Consider the following 21,120-nt stretch of genomic DNA (forward strand, 5'->3'; position numbering starts at 1 on the left):
ACCGACCATCCGTATATGGGATCCGAACCCGGGGCCTTGGTGTTATCAGCACCGCACTCTCCCGAGTGAGCCATGGGCCGGCCCCCAGCAAACCAATTTTAACAGCACATTAAAAGTATCATTTACCACGATCAAGTGGGATTTATCTCTGGGATGCAAGGATGGATCAACATACACAAATCAACAAATGTGATACGCCACTTTTACAACATGAAGGACAAAAACCATATGAGTATCTCAATAGATGCAGAAAAGGCATTTGACAAAATTCAACATCCTTTCATAATAAAAGCTCAAAAAACTAGGTATAGGAGGAATGTACCCCAACACAATAAGGGCCATATATGACAAGCCCATAGCTAACATCATACTCAATAGTGAAAAGTTGAAAGCTTTTCCTCTAAGATCAGGAACAAGACAAGGATGCTCACTCTTGCCACTTCTATTCAACATAGTACTGGAAGTCCTTGCAGTGATTAGGCAAGAGAAAGAAATAAAACGCATTCAAACCAGAAAAGGAGTTAAACTGTCTGTTTGTTGACGGTATAATCTTATATATAAAAAACCCAAAAGATTCTACCCAAAAACTGTTAGAACTAAAAAATGAATTCAGTAAAGTTGAAGGATACAAAATCAACATATAAAAATAAGTAGCGGGCCGGCCTGTGGCTCACTCGGGAGAGTGCGGTGTTGAGAACACCAAGGCCACGGGTTCGGATCCCATATAGGGATGGCCAGTTAGCTCGCTGGCTGAGTGTGGTGCTGACAACACCAAGTCAAGGGTTAAGATCCCCTTACTGGTCACCTTTTAAAATAAATAAATAAATAAATAAAAATAAGTAGCATTTGTAGACACTAATAACAAACTATCTAAAAAATAAATCAACAATACAATCACATTTACTATAGCCATAAAAAAATAAAATACTCAGGAATAAATTTAACCAAGGACATGAAAGATCTGTGCACTGAAAACTGTAAAACATTGATGAAAGAAACTGAAAAAAACACAAATAAATGGAAAGATATCCTGTGACCATGGATTGGAAGAATTAACATTGTTAAAATGTTCATACTACTCATAGTGATCTATGGATTCAATACAGTCCCTTTCAAAATTCCAGTGATATTTTTCACAGAAATAGAAAAAAACAATCCTAAAATTCATATGGAACCAAAAAGAGCCCAAATAGCCAAAGCAATTTTGAGCAAAATGAACAAATGTGGAGGAATCACACCTGATTTGAAAATCTACTATGAAACTATAGTAATGAAAACAGCATGGTACTGGGGGGGGGGGGGAACAGACACATAAATCAATGGAACAGAATAGAAAGCCCCAAAATAAATCCACACATTTATGGTCAATTGATTTTTCACAAAGATGCCAAGAACACACAGTGGGAAAAGGACAGTCACTTCAATAAATGATTCTGGGAAAATTGGATACCCACACGCAGAAGATTGAAATTAGACCTTCATCTCACACCATATACAGCAATCAACTCAAAATGGATTAAAGACAAACATAAGACTGGAAACTGTAAGACTACTAGAAGAAAGCATAGGGGAAAATCTCCACGACATTGGTCTGTGCAAATATCTTTTTGGATACGAACCCAAAAGCACAAGCAACAAAGCAAAAATTGAAAAATGGGATTACATCAAAGACTACTACACAGCAAAGGAAACAATAATAGTGAAAAGACAACCTACAGAATGGGAGAATATATTTACAAACCATGCATCTGATAAGGGGTTAACCATCCAAAATATACAAGGACTCAAACAATTCACTAGTAAGAAAACAACCCGATTAAAAAATAGGCAAAGGACCCGAATAAGCATTTCTTAAAAGAAGACATACAAATGGCCAACAGGTATATGCAAAGGTGCTCAATAGTCACCAGGGAAATGCAAGTCAAAACAATATCACCTCACACCTGTTAATGGTTATTATAAAAAAAAGGAAAGGTAAATATTGGTGAGGATTTGGAGGAAAGGGAACCTTTGCACACTGTTGGTGGGAATGTAAATTAGTATATCCATTATGGAAAACAGTATGGAGATTCCTCAAAAAATTAAAAATAGAACTACCATATGACCCGGCAATCCCACTCCTGGGTATATATCCAAAGGAAATGAAATCAGTCTATTGGAGCAATATTTGAATGAATATGGAGAATGTTTTGTTAAGTGAAATAAGCCAGGAACAAAAAGACAAATACCACATGAGCTCACTTATACGCTGAGTGTAAAAAGGTTGAATTGATAGAAATAGAGAAGAAAATGATGGTAAGCAGAAACTAGGGGGTGGGAGAATTGGGGAGATATTGGTCAAAGGACACAAAATTTGTTAGAGAGGAGGAATAAGTTCAGGAGATCTGTTGTGCATCATGGTGACTACAGTTAATTACAATATATTGTATATTTGAGGACTGCTAAGATAGTAAATTTTGTGTTCTCATAAAAAAAAAGTTAATAATATGAGGCAATGCATCTGTTAAATAGCTTGATTTAGCCATTCCACAATGAATACATATATTAAAACATCATGTTGTACACCAAAAATATGTACAATTTTTACATGCCAATTAAAATAAATAAATTTTTTAAAAATCAAAAAATAAGTGTTGGCAAGAACATAGAGAAATCAAACCGCTTGTATAGTGTTGGTGGGAATGTAAAATGGTGTAGCTACTAGAGAAAACAATATGGCAGTTCCTCAAATAATTAAAAACAGAATTACCATATGATCTAGCAAATCCACTTCTGGCTACATACCCAATAGAACTGAAAGCAGAGTCTTGAAAAGATATGTACACTCATGTTTGTGGCAGTATTCATCACAATAGCAAGCAAGGTACAAGCAACCCAAGTGTCCATCAATGGATGAATGGATGGACAAAATGTGGTGTATACAAACAATGGAATGTTTGTTGTTCAGCCATAAGAAAGAAGGAAGTTCTGAAACATGCTACAACATGAACATTGAAGACACTGTGCTAGGTGATGTAAGCCAGTCATAGGGAGATATGTGCTGTATTATTCCACTTACTTGGGATAATCAGATTCATGGAGATGGAGGGTACAATGGTGGAGGCTGGGGGATGAGGGAGGGGAGAATCAGGAGTTGTCATTTAATGTGTACATTTCAGTTTTCAAGATGAAAAGAGTTCTGGAGATGGGCAGTAGTGATGTTTGCACAAAAATATGAATGTACTCAACACCACTGAACTGTACACTTACAAATGGTTAAGAAGGTAAATTTTATACTATGTGTATTTTACCCCAATTAAAATTTTTAAAAATTGTATTACATAATGGAAACTTTATGTCCTTTGAAAAATGATTCCCTATTTCCCCTCCTGCCAGCTTCTGGTGGCCACCATTCTGTTCTCATACTTGTGGAATATGCCTCATATAGGTGGAATCACACAGCGTTTTTCCTTTCATGACTGACTTGTTTTGCTTGGCTTGGTACCTTCTAGGTTCATCCATGTTATCACAGATAGCAGGATTTCCCTCTTTTTTTAAGGCTATATGTAAATACCACATTTTGGTATGTATATATGGTATGTGTATACTATATATTCCATTGTATGTATATACCACATTTTATCCATTCTTTTGCATAGCCACCTATGGATGAATAGGTTCTAGAGATCTGCTGTACAACGTACTACCTATAGTTAACAATACAGTATTGTGCACCTTAAAATATGTTAAGAGGATACATGTCATCATAAGTTTCTTACCAAAAAAACAAAAAAACCCAAAAAACAAAGAAAGAAAAACCTCACACACACAGAACAATAGGAAATTTTTGGAGGTGATGTATATGTTTAGTACCTTGGTGGTAAAGATAGTATCATGGGTGTATGTACATGTCCAAACTCATCAAGATGTATACATTAAATGTGTGCTATCTTTTGTATATCAATTACATCTGAATAAGGCTAAAAAAGAAAAAGAAGAAAAAGGTGTAAAAGGGTCCTGAGACCAATACATTTCAGAACCTCTGAGGTAGACCATGCATTCCTATCTCCCAGTTCTTAGGCCATGTTTCCAGCACCCCTACCTCTCTCACTCACTTCTCCACAGAATACAGAATTACAAAATCCTAAAAACAAAACTTAGCTGAAGAAGAGATAAGACAGCAGGCATAGCAAGCTAAAAAGAGAATCAGGGCTGGCTGGTTAGCTCAGCTGGCTTAGAGTGTGGTGTTATAATACCAAGGTCAAAGGTTCGAATCCCCTTGACATCCAGCCGCAAAAAAAATAAATAAATAAAATAAAAAGAGAGAGAGAGTATAAGGCCCTCTCTTTCCCTTTATAATAATTTTCTTTTATTTTACCAGGGCAGGGCTTGGTAAGTAACTCTACCAGGCTAGGCTGGGTTCGTCCACATCCCTCCCTGCTGCTACCTGTGGGAGAGGGAAACACAGGGGCGAGGGCCTGAGTAGGAGTTCAGGTGTCTTATCTCCTTCACATTCAGGGTCTGATATGATACAATAGCCAGTGAGGTAAGACAGGTGGGGCCATTTTTTATTAGTCATAATTTACAGGGGAGGAACAGAGATCTGTGCTTTGCCTAATACCAGTAAATAAAAGACAGGGCCGGGAGCAGGGTGGCCTTCTGACTGCAGTCCAGTGGTCACTCACTCCAAGATGCCCTCTAAGTTGCCTCTCTTCCCCACTCAAGTCTAGATGTCTATCATTAAAGGATGCGTTATTTTACCTGCTAGTAAAGTCTTCATTGTTTTGATAAGCCATGTAGATTTCTTTTTTTAACCCTTTGTCTATTCTCTTGGGTTGTTGGTCTTTTTATAGTAGTTTGTAAGAGAAAGTGACCCTTTATATTACTTTTCAATTACAAAAAAGAATTCTTAAATGATTAATAAGTAAAAGTTAGTGAAATAGAAGACAAACAATAGAGACAATAAAACAAAAGCTAGTTCTAAGAGAAAGAACACAGACCACTAACAAAACTGATCATGGAAAAAGACTGAAGCATTAAATAAGTGATACTGGGAATGACAAAGGGAAGATAAAATACAGTAGAGATTTGAAATATCATAAAACCATAAACAATTTTATGCTAATAATATTTAAACTTTTGAGAAAAATTTAAAATTGACTAGAGGAGAAGGAGAAGTAATAGTTTTAGTAATACTTATAGGAGTAGTAAAAATAATATTCTGGGGTCTCCTCTTAAAAAGCAAACCTGTCAGGGAAGTACGTGCTAGTGAATTGTTCCTCAGATGCAGTCTTCTGTGTCAAAAGAGATGGATCTTTGGAGTCTGGGCCTTTCAGTCTCATTTGGAAGGAAAGAGGACACTGAGAGAATAGCAAAGGGGCTGGTACTGCCCAATGGGAGTCAGATTACCCCAAGGCTGGACCAGGTTGCCAAGACATCCCCTGCTTGCTTCCTCAAGAGCTGGCACCCCTGTTAATCTGGCTGGAGCTCATCCCAAAGACTCAGCCACCACTCTGCCACAATCCTCTCCTCACTTCCTCCTTTCCTTCTTTCCTCAATTCTTCTCTTTCTCAGTCCCCCCCACCCCCCCATTGGAAGACAAAAAGTGGCTCCAGGTATGGCTGGAGTCATCTGGTGCCACACCACCTCTCCCCACATCCTGCCCTCTTCCCACTCCCACCTCCTGGCACTTCTGGCCAGAGGAATTACAGCAAATAGGTTGGGCCCTGAGGTCTAACACTCAGCTTGTCTTGGCACATTCCCCAAACTCATTCCTAAGTCTGATCTCAGGGACAGAAAAGAGGTCCTAGGGGAAGGCATGTGCAATAAAAGATGATAGTTGTCTAGCTCTGAGCCCTGGTACTGAATTTAAGGAAAAAGATCCATCATTTGTACCTTGCACTGTCTGTAGCTCAAATAAATGTCCCACATATATAAACACTACTGCATCTCAAATTTGTCAATATGGTTGGATGAAGATAAATTAAATATATTTAAATTTGTTGTTCTTTCCATACCAGCTAGTGATCTCAAGCAACAGATACTAGAAGTACCACCACTACGGTGCATATGCGTGTGTGTGTGTGTGTGTGTGTGTGTGTGTGTGTGTTGGGGAGTGGAAATCATTAAAATTAAATATTAATTAAATATTAAAATTAAATACTTTAATGATAGGATGACCTCCTTCAGGGAAAGGATGAGGATGACCAGTGTACATGACAATGCTGTGGCGAAGTTTTGATGTATCCTTATGGTTCTATACATAGGGTGGGTGGGAAGAAGGCCACAACAGAAAATTGAGTTTAGGTAGAAAGGTCTACTTTGTGGATCATACCGATGATATAGTCCTGGATTGCCTCTAGCGCTTAGTAGCCCCTAAGGTAGGTGCTTTGGTGGAATCCCTACCTTGTTCAAAGCCTAGAGATTGGGATGGGATATAGAGAGCAGATATTCTCTCTGACCTCCAACTCCTGCTGACATGGATGGTCTGCAGTGGCCAGCCTGTCCAGATACAGAAAAACTAATACTGCAATGACAATGACCACACCCAAGACATGTTGAAGTGCATGGTGGGTTGATAGAACTGAAATCCTGGACCACAGCAGATGTTTGGTGGTCTTCAACCAAAGTCAGCCTCTAGAGAGGGTATTTATAGGTATACAGCATCAGAGAATTAAAAACCTACAAGGGTAAGAAAGAGGTGCCACATCATGGGCACTTCCCAGTCCAGGGTACTGTGATAGAAGGTCCCTAAGGAAGGTCCCCAGATCCTCCTTCCTATCTAGTGAGATGATGCCTAAAATACATAATTAGAGCTCTCTTCATTTCACTGCAGTTCAACTAGACTGGGCAGTGCTAGGTGAGGCTGGGTGAGACTGGGTAAGGGTGGGTGGAGCTGGGACCAGAATTATTCAGAGCTATTGACACTCTTTTCCACCCCAGTACAAATAAAGGCTCTGAGAATGGAGTGTGGTGGGGTAGGTGTAGGAGTGGATGGAATAATAGTGAGGAGACAACATTCTATTATTACCTGCAGCTAATTCCATTGACCATCTAGACTTTCAGGTCTTTCTCTCCCTAACCCCACAAAACCTATTTGGGTTCAGTCTTCAGAAATTAGAGGGGTGATTTTTCAAAAAACTCACCACTCCTTGCCTGCCATCTGAGAACTAGGAAGTAAGGTGCTTTCTGCGTGGGCACAATGGAGGCTCAAGGGCTATAAGTTATCAAGTGATTAACACAAAACCTCCCTCTTATGGGTGCCTCTGGAGGAAGCCTGGTGCATTTTGATGTAATCTGTCAGGTCCTTTGAAGTATCTTTCCAAAAATATCCCCCCTGCTTCCAGACTCACCTGGCACCTAAAATGTCACCATTAGAGAGTCCTTATTTAATAGGTCTCTAGAAAAACTCAGAGTAGTAAGTAGGGGATTGGTGGGCAGTCACAGAGAATAAACCAATGGTATCCTATACCAGGGGCTTAGGAGTGGCAATCCAGTAGGAAGGGCAAGTGGGAGGGTTAGAGGTGTCTATCTTAAAGCTGTGTTTTCATAGTGATTACATGGTTTTTAATTACACTGAATATTTATCTGGGTGGTTTTGGCCAAGGGACTAATAGAGATTTAGGCTGATAAAGACTCCCCTCATAAGCCACCCCTTGACTCTACCACTGCAACAAGATGGACAAGCTGAATGCAAAGACCTTGGAAATCAAGACACAGGAGTCCAGGACTTGACGGAAAGAACACCAAATTCAACTCACTTTGCTTATCAGAAGCAGGCAAACACACCAAGGCTGAGCTAAGGGGGGTCTTGTATCCTCGGAATTCTCAGCAGGGGCCACTCTCTGGAGGAGGCTGAGGAAGGGAGCGCAGGCCCTTGGGCCATGAATGGCAGGGAAAGGGCACAGTAAACTGTGGGCTGTATTATCCAGTCACATGATGTGATCTCACTGCTTCTTGTCACATGATCTCTTTCTCCCTCCCCCCACCCCCCATCCCGCTCCTCCTCTGACCTCTCCCTCTCCTCCCTTTTCTCTGTTTTGATTTGGTTAAAATAGATGCAAACTCTGGTCTTTTCTATTTTTAATACCCAGCCATTACATAATCCACACCGTAATTGCTGACTTGAAAAACTATTGGTAACAGTAGAAAATCCCTGGAGTTTTAAACAGGAAAAGGATTATTACAGCACAAAAGGCTTTGGCAGTTTTACTGACTGGTAAACTGTCTGTAATCGTCACTTGCCAGTAGAAGTCACATGGGCCCTGGGAAACACTCTCCCCACCTCAGGGAAAGCAAGCTGGGGGAAGGGATGAAATGCAGCCTTAGCTGGCTGTGAGGAGGAGGCAGGGGGTGGGGTAATATGCTGGGAGCTGGGGTAGGGCTGGACTTGAAGGCTCTCCAGCCAAGAATGGTGGAGTGAGCTTCAGGTTACCTCCCAGAAACCTTTTAGTGCTTTTGTTTCTTACTAGGGAGTGATGTCTCCAGAGGTTAGGACTTTCCCTCATCAACTTCCCTGCCTTCCAACAGCATCCAACACATTCCTGAGAAAGCCTGGGGGAAGATGGACTACACGCATTACAGGTGATTTTATAAAGACACAGAAGCAAGAAAGGCTGCTTGTTCATCACAAACACCTGATCCTCTCTTCTGCAAGGCTTCCCAGATATTAGGCCAGAACTATACTATTTAATTCTTCAATAAAATGATCTAATAAAAATATAAGAATTATGGGCCAGCCCATGGCTCACTCGGGAGAGTTTGGTGCTGATAACACCAAGGCCACGGGTTCGGATCCCATATAGGGATGGCCGGTAAGCTCACTGGGTGAGCATGGTGCTGACAACACCAAGTCAAAGGTTAAGATCCCCTTACTGGTCATCTTTAAAAAATATACATATATATATATATGTGTGTGTGTGTATGTGTGTGTGTGTGTGTGTGTGTGTGTGTGTATATATATAAATATATATATATATATATAAAAGAACTAGTGGTTTAGTAAAGTGTTTCACAACCAAACAGAGATCAACTTTCTTACTGAGACTAAATTCTCTGTATGTGTGTTGGGAGTGTGGGTAATGCAGGAGATGCAGAAGGCACAGGGATTACTTGCCCTGATTTTGCCAATTCTGCCACAATCCCAACTCTAATAATCAAGGAGGTTCAATTTGGGTAACTATATGTGACAATTTATTCAATAAATTTTGCTGAATGCCACACATTGGACTAGGTGCTGAGGTTGCAACAGTGAGCAAAATCACTGTTCTTCTAGAACTGCCATATCATTACAACCAAAATGAAGGGTTACAAGGGAAAAGTATAGGGTGCTAGGGAATTTAAAACAGAACTGGATTGGGTCTAAGGGTTCCTAGAAGAAGCATATCGTGGTTCTTTTAATTCAGCACTCCTTCCTTTCCTACCTCTCCCTCCCTCCTTCCTTGCTTCCTGTAGTTAATATTTTCTGGGCTTTTTCTATGTGGAGGATACTGCTAGTTTCCTTACTTGTATGGTCTCATTTGATTCTCATACCAAACTCACAATTCAGCATTTTAAGATAAAAGGATCTGTTCAGAAAGGCTAAACCAGGGCCGGCCCGTGGCTCATTCGGGAGAGTGTGGTTCTGATAACACCAAGGCCACGGGTTCAGATCCCTTTATAGGGATGGCTGGTTAGCTCACTTGGGAGAGCGTGGAGCTGACAACATCAAGTCAAGGGTTAAGATCCCATTACTGGTCATCTTAAAAAAAAAAAAAAGAAAAGAAAAAGAAAAAGAAAGGCTAAACCACATTTTGTAATGTGATTTGTATACAATTTATGGCATGGATTAGTTAAGACTCTTCAGGCTACAGGCGACAAAAACCCAAATCAAACTTTCCTAAAGGGGAAAAAAAAGCAAAGCCTGGGCCCATGTAAATGAAATGTCCAGTGTTACACTAGCTTAAGACAAGGTTAGGTCCAGGTGCTCAAAGGATGTCATGTGGTCTCCATCTCTCTCCATCTCATAGTTCAGCTTTCATCTGTGTTGGCTCCATTTTCAGGCAGCATTCCCCTTGGGTTGGCAAGATGGCCCCCAGCAACATGAGGCTTACCTCCTACAGGCTTGGCAACCCAGCTGGAAAAGAAATAAGAGTTTGCTTCTTAATAGTTCCAACAAAAATCCAGAGAGCCCTGATGGGCCTGGATTTAGGACCATGCCCATGCTAACTGCTGTTCTCTGACTGGCATAGTCATGTGTGCTCCAAGGGATGGACTTACCCCACCAGAACCTGGTCTGAGAATGAGGAAGGAGGTGGTCCCCAAGAGAAAATTAAAGTGCTCTTCCCTAAGAAGGGAGAATGCATGCTGGGCAGTCAAAGCTGACTGATCTCTACGGTCCTCAAAGTTTGGATTACAGTAGATGTTAAGACTATACAATAAGTTCTTCCATCAACCAGCTCCTCCTCCCTAAGGAAGGAGCAAGAGTGTTTGTTCAGTGTGGCACTGGCTAAATTTGCCCTGGTCCTACGCCACTGCTCAAAGACCCTGGTTTCTTGCTGAAGGATGTCACTGGAGTCTTAATATTTGCTTAGCTCCTTGATCAGACCAGTATTCAAGTCCCAAGGTTTTGTGGAAGGCTTTGCCCACCCCCTTCACCCCTAAATGATGTATCCTACTCAGCAATGGCATGGCTAAGGAGGCTGAAGCTCTCAGCTTCTTTAACCAGCGTCTGTGTGACTTGGGTCCTATGTAACTCATAGGGAGGGAAGAGTATGACAAAGTCCTTTATTGGAAAGTTTTGCTTCCCTTTTGGAAACTGAAATGAAAATGGCTTCAATGGTCAAAGAGAGGAATAGCATGATAGTTCTTGGAGCATCCACAGAGCAGGATCTTGGGGGACCACTGTTAAACCCTCTATGAGTTTACACAGCACTACAGCAATCAGACATCAGCTGCAACCACCTGTCCTTGGGCATGTTTTAAAAGCTGCCTGGATACCCCTATCCCAAGTTCTGTGAGAAGTACAATGGCCTTCCCGGAATTTCTGCAGATCACCAGTAGCTAACGCTCTTAATGGTCCCTTTAGCTCTAACACTAACTCTTGGTAGACTTTTGATCTCATTCACATCTCACCTCCTGAAGCTGGTCTCTTCCCTCTGCTCTAAGCTTTCCCAGATATGGAAATCAGCTCCATTTTTCCATGCTTTACCAAAAAGAAAAAATACACATACACAAACTCCTTCAAATCATTGTGTGTTCATCAGACTTTCCTGAAGTTATGAAGAGAAAGAGGGATTTTATATTACCACTTGGCTTGGCCCCTTCACACTCTCCAAATGCTTCTCACATTGTATGCACATCGGAGGCGGGGGAATTGCCCCTCTCCTCAGGAAATTAAATTCCCTTATATTATTGAGCAACTTAGCTTTGCATCCCCTTCCTCTGATGACCCACAGCTGGAGTCAATCATCCACTCCAGGTGCCACCAAGACCAGCACTGAGGACCAAAAAGAAGTTTTGAACTTTCACTCTCTCCCCATCACCATTCTGTAGTGGTAAAGGGAATGTAATGATTTTTCCCCCTATGAATATGAATTATGCTACCCCTCTTTAGAAGCATACTGACCATAGTCAGTTTGGTTGGGGTTTTTTTGGTTTGGTTTCAGTTTTGGCAGCTGGCCGGTACACGGATGGAACCCCCTACCTTGGTGTTATCAGCACCATGCTCTAACCAACTGAGCTAACCAGCCAGCACCACCCCCCCCCCCTTTTTTTTCTTTTTTGGTGTAATGACTCGGGTGCAAAGTCAGTTTTGGTTTTAAATAAATTTACTTTCCAAAACTCTATATAAACTCTCCAACTCAGAGAAAAGCCTATGTAACAAGTCTGAAACAATTCCCATATACCCATTGGGAGTCTACTGACACAGAATATGATTAAGAAAAGCAATGCTTCTGTCCCAAAGGTATTGTCTGTTTTTGGAAGACAAGGACGTTTATGCCCTGTGCCTCCTTATGATGGAATTCCTGCTGTTTCCAGGCTGGAGCTCTGTAGCCTCAAATCCAGTGAAAGAGGCAAAACTAGAGTGAGCTTCAGTGACTCTTATCACTCAGGCTAGTGTGGGCCTGAGACCAAGATTAGAAACAGCTGAGAGGGGCCGAGCCCGTGGCGCACTTGGGAGAGTGCAGCGCTGGGAGCGCAGCGACGCTCCCACCGCAGGTTCGGATCCTATATAGGAATGGCTGGTGCGCTCACTGGCTGAGTGCCAGTCACGAAAAAGACAAAAAAAAAAAAAAAGAAAAAGAAACAGCTGAGAGGACTCTCCAAAAGAGAGGCAAGGACAAACACAAGAGCAGATTTCCTCCCACCACCCAGCTCTAAGCCTTGCTTTCCTGGGCCACTCAGGTTTCCCTTCCCTGTATAAGTGGATAGAGTAAGCAAGGCCTCCCACATAGAGGCCCCAGCCCCTCCAACTGCATCAGAGGCAAGGGCAGAGACTCCGCAAGGCTATGAAGACCAAAAACAAGCAAATCCTAGGAAAGAAGAATCCTGAGCTTTGAATTCTTTTGTTCATCACACCAAAAAGTGCCACTGCAGGCACCAGACCCAGTAGCCTCCCTAGGAATCCATTTAGCTCCTGAGGCGGGAGGGGTAGTGAGAGGTCCCTAAATTCTTCCCAGAAGCTAAAATGTATAATACCAGATTAAACTAATAAAGAAAGGAAAAAGGTGAGGATGGGGAATAATTCTTTCATCTTACAGAAGAGGAAGGCCAAAATTAACATTTCATTCATTAATGTCATAATTAGAATATCATAGCCTTAAATATTTTTTAACCTAAAGGCACCCACTAATAATATTTAAAACAGGACATATACATTCTAAATCAAATAAATATAAATGTTTTTTAAAGAAAATAAATGGAAACATTCTATTCATATTGTTTTGCACTAGCTTTTTTAACTGATAGAGAAACCTACTTCAATGTTTTAACAGCCACATAGTATTTCACAGTACTCCTATTCATGGATATGTACCCTGCAATGAACATCCTTGTCTAGAGAACTCTGTGCTCAAGGGTAAGCATTTATTTAGACAAAATTCCAGTTTGCTCTGCTGTGACTTGCCTATTTGTCTTCTTTGCCCATTTGCTATTGGGTTTGTTGTCTTTTTCTTATTGATTTGTAGGAACCCTGTATTGATTATAAATATTAATCCACTGTCTATTGCATATATGGCAAAAATTTTCTCCCAGCCTATTAGGTATCTTCTAACTTTGTTTATTATGACTTTTGCAGTGATAGAAGTTTCTCATTCTTATATGGCAAAACCAATTAGAAACTCTAGAAAGTACTGAAATGGGAGTAGTGTACCCTAAGCTCTGAGCCACACAGGCTCTTCTGCTTAGGTTCCTGTAGTGAAATGGCTAGTTAGGCAATCATCTTCTGAGCTGTTTACATCTGATTTCATAGGCAGGGTGGTGGTAAAAATGGATCAAGTTAATAAGGGGCAAAAAGAATTATAAAAATTGTTTGTTTCAGTTATTTGGAGGTTTCTTTTTTATTTGAAGGTTTGTTTTTCTTATTTGCAGTCATGGATTAACAATGTTGAAGGAATCCTGAACCAATGAAAATCCAAAAACATCTTTATGAACAATAATCCGAGTATTTTCAGACACTTTCAAACTATGTGGCCTTTAGGGCATTATATCCTATCACTGGGAAGGGAATGACTGAGCACAGCCCAGGAAAAATAAATTTCAGACCCCACCGGAATAAAAAGGCTCAAGAGGCCACTGACTCCTAGAGTTTTAAGCAAGAAATCTTTTTTAAAGTTTCCATTCAGCCTCTTACAGAAGATTAGTAATGGCCCGATCTGATACTGAAGAGTAAAAAAAAATAAACAAACCTATAGGCCAAATGGGATTTTACCTGCAAGAGTGCCGCAGGCTTTTTCCCCAAGTATACTTGGCCCCTGTACCTGCAAACGAAGGCCCAGGACTTTGCCACCCCCTTTAAAACACCACATTATTTAGGCAGGCAGTGCAGAAAGCAAGCATGAAAGATTGTCTTGGCCACCTTCCCTCTGGCTGAAATTTGACACTCCTTTAGGAACTTGCTTTCTGGGCAATGAAGGTTCTACCACAAAATCATCCTTCAGTACCCAGTGGTACTAGGAGGAAAAACAAGCATTTTGTCTCAATGCTGCTTCAAAGCCATTATTCCTACAACCTTACTAAAATATTTTGCCAAAGCTCATGCCAAAAAACTACACTCCACCTCACTGCTATCATCTGCTGACCTCCTGGTCTTCAAGGACTTTGGCCTTTTGGTCATAGTCTGTCTTTCCACCTCAAGTCAGACACTTTGCCTCCTATATTCCTACCTCTCCTTGTCTTTACTTCTACAGCTTCTGTTCTTAAGCTTCATTGAGATTTCCAGCCCCTTGGCAACACCTCTATCCATCATTCTGCTGCCTATCTGTCCTCTCTTGGATTTACTTCTTTCTCTAGCCAGCTAGAGGACAACCAGACTCCCTCATTCCATGTCTTCCATTGGCCCCACAAAACACAGCTAATACTTGAATACAAATGTCCTCCTCTGCTTTTTTGGGTTTTTTGTGTTTCTGGGTTATTTGGAGGAGAGGGAGCCGCTGGCCAGTACAGGTATCCAAACCTTTGACCTCGGTGTTATCAACACGACACTCTAACCAACTGAACTAACTGGCCAGCTCTCCTTTGCTTTAATCCCCAAGTTGCCTCGTGCTGCTAAAGCAACAATTAAGTCATGAGGACTGCTTCCTCTATAAATTCATCATCTCCAACATTAGCTGAGTCTTCAGCACTGCTTGGCTAACCCCCTACATGTCCTCAGATCACTGTCGTAGGCACAGGAGCTTTTTAAAACCATACCATTCTCCCCACTACCCCACTTGTTTCCAGTAGATGATCTCAACTTCTGTCCAGAGAAAACAAAGCCCAATAGAAGCAAACTCCAACTTTCTGTCTTCCAAAATCTTACCAAATCCCTCTGCCCCATTACATCCCTTGCCCCTATCAAATGAGACTTAAAAGCGCTCAGCAGAGTGTTGGCAAAAGGTAGAAAAGCAATAAACGATGGTGGTGGTGATGATGTTAATCTCAGTGGTAGCCTCATCCTTTGTTCAGTTCAAGTTTAATCTCTCCATCAGTATTTGGGATACAGTAACCCCCTCTCCTTTGGGGCCTTACTCAACAATTTTTATTTCTCTTTTCTATCTTCAACTTCTCCCCCTTTACTAGCTTTTTCCCCACAGCACAGGGACATGCTCAGGTCTCAAAAAATAAATCAATAACCCTCCATACAATCCTGCGTCCTCCTTTCACGAACTCTCCTCACTTCACAGGCAAGATTCATGAAAGAGCAGCCTTCCTGACTGGTTATACTCCCTTGCCTCCAGTTCACTAGCTGCAAAGTTACTGTCCAGTAAAAGAAAGTAAATTGCTCTTATTTCTGCTCTTTGGAAAATTGCTTTAGTGATTAGCAAAGAAGCATAGTGAAAGGAAATACATTGTGTTGCAATTAATTCAGAGTTTTAATAATATGAATGAGAATAATTCTTAATAATATGAATGAAAATAGATTTTCCTTTGTATTAATGCTACTTCTGACCAGAGTATAAGCAAGCTTGTTTAAAGTGTTCTTTAAAACAAACAAACCTGTTTTCACAAAACTTACCTCGTTCTCTAGATCCAAAACCTGGAAACGATTTCTCCTCCCTTTGAATTCCCACAGCATTAGTCTGTATCTGTCATACCCTGTCACTTTATCTATAATTAAAATTATTTATATACTAAACATATGTTCCTCAAAAGCAGGCTCAGTTTAAGTTATCACACAACTCTCTGCAGTTAATAAACATCTGATAAATTACTGAATGGTCTTTAAGAGCACCTACAACAGAGAGGATAACTCTAATTATAAATCAACCTAATTCACTCATTAAATAAGGTGCCCTGAAGAACCTCCACTGACATTTTGCTAACTTAATATTAGTTTTCCTTACATATTGAATCTAATAAAGTTGCATTCATTCATTCGTATACTGTAATTTAGGCTTCCACTAATTTAAATGTGTCTTGAAAAGTCTCAAATGCCAAGACTTTTCTTATGACACTGTGTCTTTTTGGTTCAGTCTGGAAAGACTAGGGTATGTCAGTAAGGCAAGAATTACCCAGTCTGAAAGGTGTGAGCAGGGCATTTCTCCTGAAGGAATGAATTTTTCTCCCCGCTTGCCCAAAAAAATACCCCAGGAAGTGCTCCACTGGGAGAGATTGAGACTTCCTCTCATGCAGTGCCTGCTCCCCTTTGCTTTAATTCCTTTCATATAACCTGAGTGTCAGCTCCTCGTCACAGGCACAGCTTTACCCATTCCTGGACCTCCCTAGGTTTGCTCATTTCTAAAACAAGGAAGTTTGCCTAGAAAATATCAAAAGTTTTCCCTGATGCTAATATTCTGTGAATAATTCCACATTACCATTTGAAAATCATATTTTATTTTAAAAAGCGGGTTCAATGCCTTAAAAAAAAACCTGGTGGTAAATCTTTTTGTGGTAGGAATATACTCCATGCCCCCACAGATTCCCAATATAACTGTTAGATCGTCTATTTGAGACCAATAATTCTCCCAAGGCAGGCCGTGGAGGTTGCTGTCAGGAGCTTCTTCCAGAGTACTGACATTCCTGACCTCACAGTCCCTCTGAAGAAGCTAATCTGTAACCCTTACCTAGGCAGAATTATGGGCTTGGAGGAAATGTGCTAAAGGTAAAAAAGTGGCCAGAAATGCATGCCAGGAAACACAGGGCAGAGCTAGGTGACCTCTGAAGCCAGAACCAGCACCTCCCAGTTTGCTTTATCCTCATAAAGGGTATAATTTCCAGCAGAGATAAAAACCACCAATGGCACATGGCCAGAGGGCAGGGCCAGGCTGGGTAAGCAAAAGCCAGGGATGAGCCAGAGAGGTTCCTGATTTAGAATCCAAGCCATGAGGAGGGAGAGTGGTGGAGAGCCTCCTACAGAGGACCTATAAAGTAGTTGACCTCTTTGGGTAAGATCCAGGTTGCCAGTAGGAAATCTCCTACCACCATGGGCCTTCTCATTTGCTCCAGAGACTCTCAGCAGCCTGATCTTTTAGGAGGAGAGATCATGTGACTGGGACCCAAGTGACACCAATTTACCAGTTCTGGAAACACTTCTCTGTGAAATCACCAGCTCACAGAGCAGAAACGTCCCATGGTGCCTTTATTTCCTCCCTCCCCACTATAAATCTGGGCAATAAGACTTGTCCTAAAACAACAGCAAAGCTGTAGTGTGAGGCTGTGGGAAGACAGTTCCACATGGTTCAACATTCCTCAGGGAGAAAGATTCCATCAATACTCCACTCACTCACTCGCTTACTCATTCATTCAACCATCATTTCCTGACTGCCCGCTATGCTCCAAGCACTGGGCTGGCAAGGATTCTGGCAGGATTCCTAGCAGTCATCACTTTAGCCACTGCTGGAGAACCCGTTTAAAGCAGACTGTGTTGATTCTGAACTTCTGACAGGAGATAACTACATTTTGTGTTTATACTATCAGAATGGGTTAAATAATTTAAACTCATAAGTATGATTGCCAGTTGAAAAAGTGAAGAGACTTAAAAGACTTGATTTTTCTACTCATTAAAGCAGGTCCTCTTAGGATCTCTACCAGCTAGTGAATATACAAGTGGAGGCACCATGGGATTCCAAAAATAAACAAACCTAATAACTTCACAAAAATTTTTTTTTCATTAAACTAACTCAGACAAGCCCTTCCCTCACTGGTCTAAGTCAATACACTTTTACTGTATTGCTTTCAAAGGAATGAAGCCACGAAACCATGATTCAATAAACCACTAAGCCACCACTAACTCTGCCATAATCAAACTGGACAACTTTACTTCCAAAAAACCTCACAGCTATTTACGGACAGGTTAGGAAAGTTTTTTTTTCCTTCTTCTTCTTCTTTTTCCCTCGAATTCAGCAGAACATCCAACATTCTCTGGTTTAGGGGAATGCCAGGGCCTAAAAGGGCCAGTGGACTGGTCAGTGAATCTCTGGCCCTTTTCTTCTGCCCACTTCTTAACGTCCTAACAGCTTCTAGCTCCAGACTGCAGCTTTTGTTCTAGTTTTTCCCTCCTTAGAAAATTCAACTCTAAGAAACAGGAAGTAGAGAAATGAGAAATGGAATTTGAGCTGAATATCTGAGTTTGAGTTCTGTTTCTACACTCTAATTGAGCTTAGCGTCCACATAAAAGAAAAAAGTAACAATGCAAAGCATACAGGATTGTGTTAGCTAAGTTACTACATATGATGATGCTTTGTAACATGATTTTTAAATGTTGTGGCTGTTGTTTTACTATGATGATTACTGCCCACTTCTACCGTTCCCCAAGCTCTACTCTCAGGTTCCATTTGAGACCACTGCCACACACTCTCCTCCAGTGTCTCTCAAGATCTCTAGCAGGAAAGGGAGAACCAAGATACCACCACTACTCCCCAAAACCTGCCACTACAGCTTCCCTACTGGTTTCTCTAACCTCAATTTCTGCTTCATTCATTTCACACACCACACTATAAAACCTTCCCTGATCCCTGCTTTTATCGCAACTATCTGCTCAAGAGCCTACAATGGTTCTTCATTACCTAGCCCACCAAGGTAAAATAATTTTGTCTGGTTTCAGCCCATCTACCACCCTCAAGACAGAATCTATTTCCATTTTTTTTCCCCAGTGGCTTTTTTCCCCCCAAATTAGAAGAGATCATTTCTGTTAACATTGTGTTATATGGTTTTTAAAATATATACACACAGCTATGGGTATATTTATTTATTTCAACTGAAAGAGGCTCACATGCTATATATTTTTTCATGTATATATTGTAGCTATCTTTCCATGTCAATGATTATAGACCTAATTCATTTTATCAATGTATGGACATACCATAATTCATTTGACCAATCCCCTATCAATGGCTGCTTGATTGTTTTTTAAACTCTGCAGTAACAAATATGCTCATACAAATATGTCTGTGTACTTGCCCTTAGAACAAATACCTTGAAGTGAAATTGCTGGTTTAAAAGTGTGTGCACTTTAAATTTTGATACAGATTGCCAAACTGAATATCAAAGAGGTGTTATTAATTTATATTCCCAGCAACAAAGTATGAGTTCCTGTTTCCTCAAGCCTGCACCAGCAATAAATATTTTCATTTTAATATGTATCAATCTAACAGTTGAAATATGACATTTCATTTCTGTTTGTGTTTTCTGGATTATAATTAAAACATCCTTTTTCTATGTGCTTTACTGGTCATTTATATTTATTCTTCTATGACTTTGTCCCTTTTCTTTTTGTGGAACAGTCATGTGTAGCTTAAGGACAAGGATACAATCTGAGAAATGCATCATTAGGCGATTTCACTGTCATTCAAACATCAGAGAGTACACTCACACAAACCTAGGTGGTATAACCTACTATACACCGAGGCTATATGGTATAGCCTATTGCTCTTAGGCTACAAACCTTTACAGCATGTTACTGTAAAGTAACAGTGAGCCACAGGCCGGCCTCCGACATTTGGAGTTTTTAGTGACCATATGGTAAGGAGGGTTTATGGAAAAAAGAAAGGTAAGATTATAAGACACCAAGACAATATATGTGCTTGATATGAATAGTGATGAATTACTAATGGAGAGGTGGGGGACAGGGATAGCCACTATCAGAATTCAAGTTGCTAGGCTTTAATGGTTAAGGGACAGGGATAGCCACTATCAGAATTCAAGTTGCTAGGGCTGGCCCATGGCTCACTTGGGATAGTGTGGTGCTGATAACACCAAGGCCACGGGTTCGGATCCCTATATAGGGATGGCCGGTTAGCTCACTTGGTAGAGTGTGGTGTTGACAACACCAAGTCAAGGGTTAAGATCCCCATACCGGTCATCTTTTATTAAAAAAAAAAAAAAAAAATTCAAGTTGGTATGTTACAATGTAAAATTCTCTCCATTACCCCAAACCTTTATGAAAGTATGCTACACACATAAAGGCTATAGCTGGGAGTACTACATCTGGGTCAATGTGGATGGAAACAGGAACAGCATGCTTAAAACAGTAAGATCATCCATAATCTGAACTAATGTAGTGGAGGCAAGAGCTCAAAATCAGCATGACTTATAGGAATTTGAAGAAATCTAGAGGAAGGAATCAGACTTTATACAAGATGTAAAAATGACACTTTGAGCCAAAGTTTTAAGAAGAGTGATAGCAGCTAACTGAAGGGTTATGCTAGGATGCTCAATCCTTAGAACTTTTTATTATTTTTATTTATTTATTATTTTTTTTGTCTTTTTCGTGACCAGCACTCAGCCAGTGAGTGCACCGGCCATTCCTATATAGGATCCGAACCCGCGGCGGGAGCGTCGCCGCACTGCGCCGCACTCTCTCGAGTGCGCCACGGGCTCAGCCCTGAACCTCAATTTAACTTTTAATTGTTCTTGAATTTTTTTTTATTTGTTAACTTCAACATCAAATTCAACTACAGATTCCTTGCAGACAAGAACAACTTTTTTTTTTTTTTTTTTTTTTTTTTTTTTTAAAAGATGACCGGTAAGGGGATCTTAACCCATGACTTGGTGTTGTCAGCACCATGCTCACCCAGTGAGCTAACCGGCCATCCCTATATGGGATCCAAACCCGTGGCCTTGGTGTTATCAGCACTGCACTCTTGAGTGAGCCACAGGCCAGCCCCAAGAACAACTTTAAAAAAAGGAAGAAGAGAGAACCACATCCTTGATGGAGTTTGGATGTGTTGTCTCTTCCAAAACTCACGTGGAAATTTGATCCCCAGTGAGGCAGTGTTGGAAACTGATTGAGTCATGGAGGTGGATCCCTCATGAATGGATTAATGCTCTCCCTAGGGGTGGGGGGATTAAGGAGTGAGTTCTCACTCTATTAGTTCCCGCGAGAGCTGGCTGCTTAATAGACCATGGCACCTCCTCTCTCTCTCTCTCTCTCTCTCTCTCGCTTCCTCTCACCATGTGATCTGCCTGTACCACTGGCTGCCTGCCGCTTTCTGCCATGAGTAGAAGCAGCCTGAGGCCCGTGCC

At 41.0% G+C, this 21,120-nt stretch overlaps 1 long non-coding RNA gene across 1 annotated transcript in view; it reads right to left on the reverse strand.

The window, feature by feature from the left end:
- Positions 1 to 9,699: 9,699 nt before the first annotated feature.
- The window catches only part of LOC134362900 (uncharacterized), a 48,708-nt gene continuing 37,287 nt past the window's right edge, over positions 9,700 to 21,120 (reverse strand). Inside the window, exon 5 of the long non-coding RNA XR_010021660.1 lies at positions 9,700 to 10,093. This is a non-coding gene — a long non-coding RNA (uncharacterized LOC134362900). The remainder of the gene's footprint in view (positions 10,094 to 21,120) is intronic.

The sequence above is a fragment of the Cynocephalus volans genome, chromosome 14, assembly GCF_027409185.1.
Source record: "Cynocephalus volans isolate mCynVol1 chromosome 14, mCynVol1.pri, whole genome shotgun sequence".
In the NCBI taxonomy this organism is placed as follows: domain Eukaryota; kingdom Metazoa; phylum Chordata; class Mammalia; order Dermoptera; family Cynocephalidae; genus Cynocephalus; species Cynocephalus volans.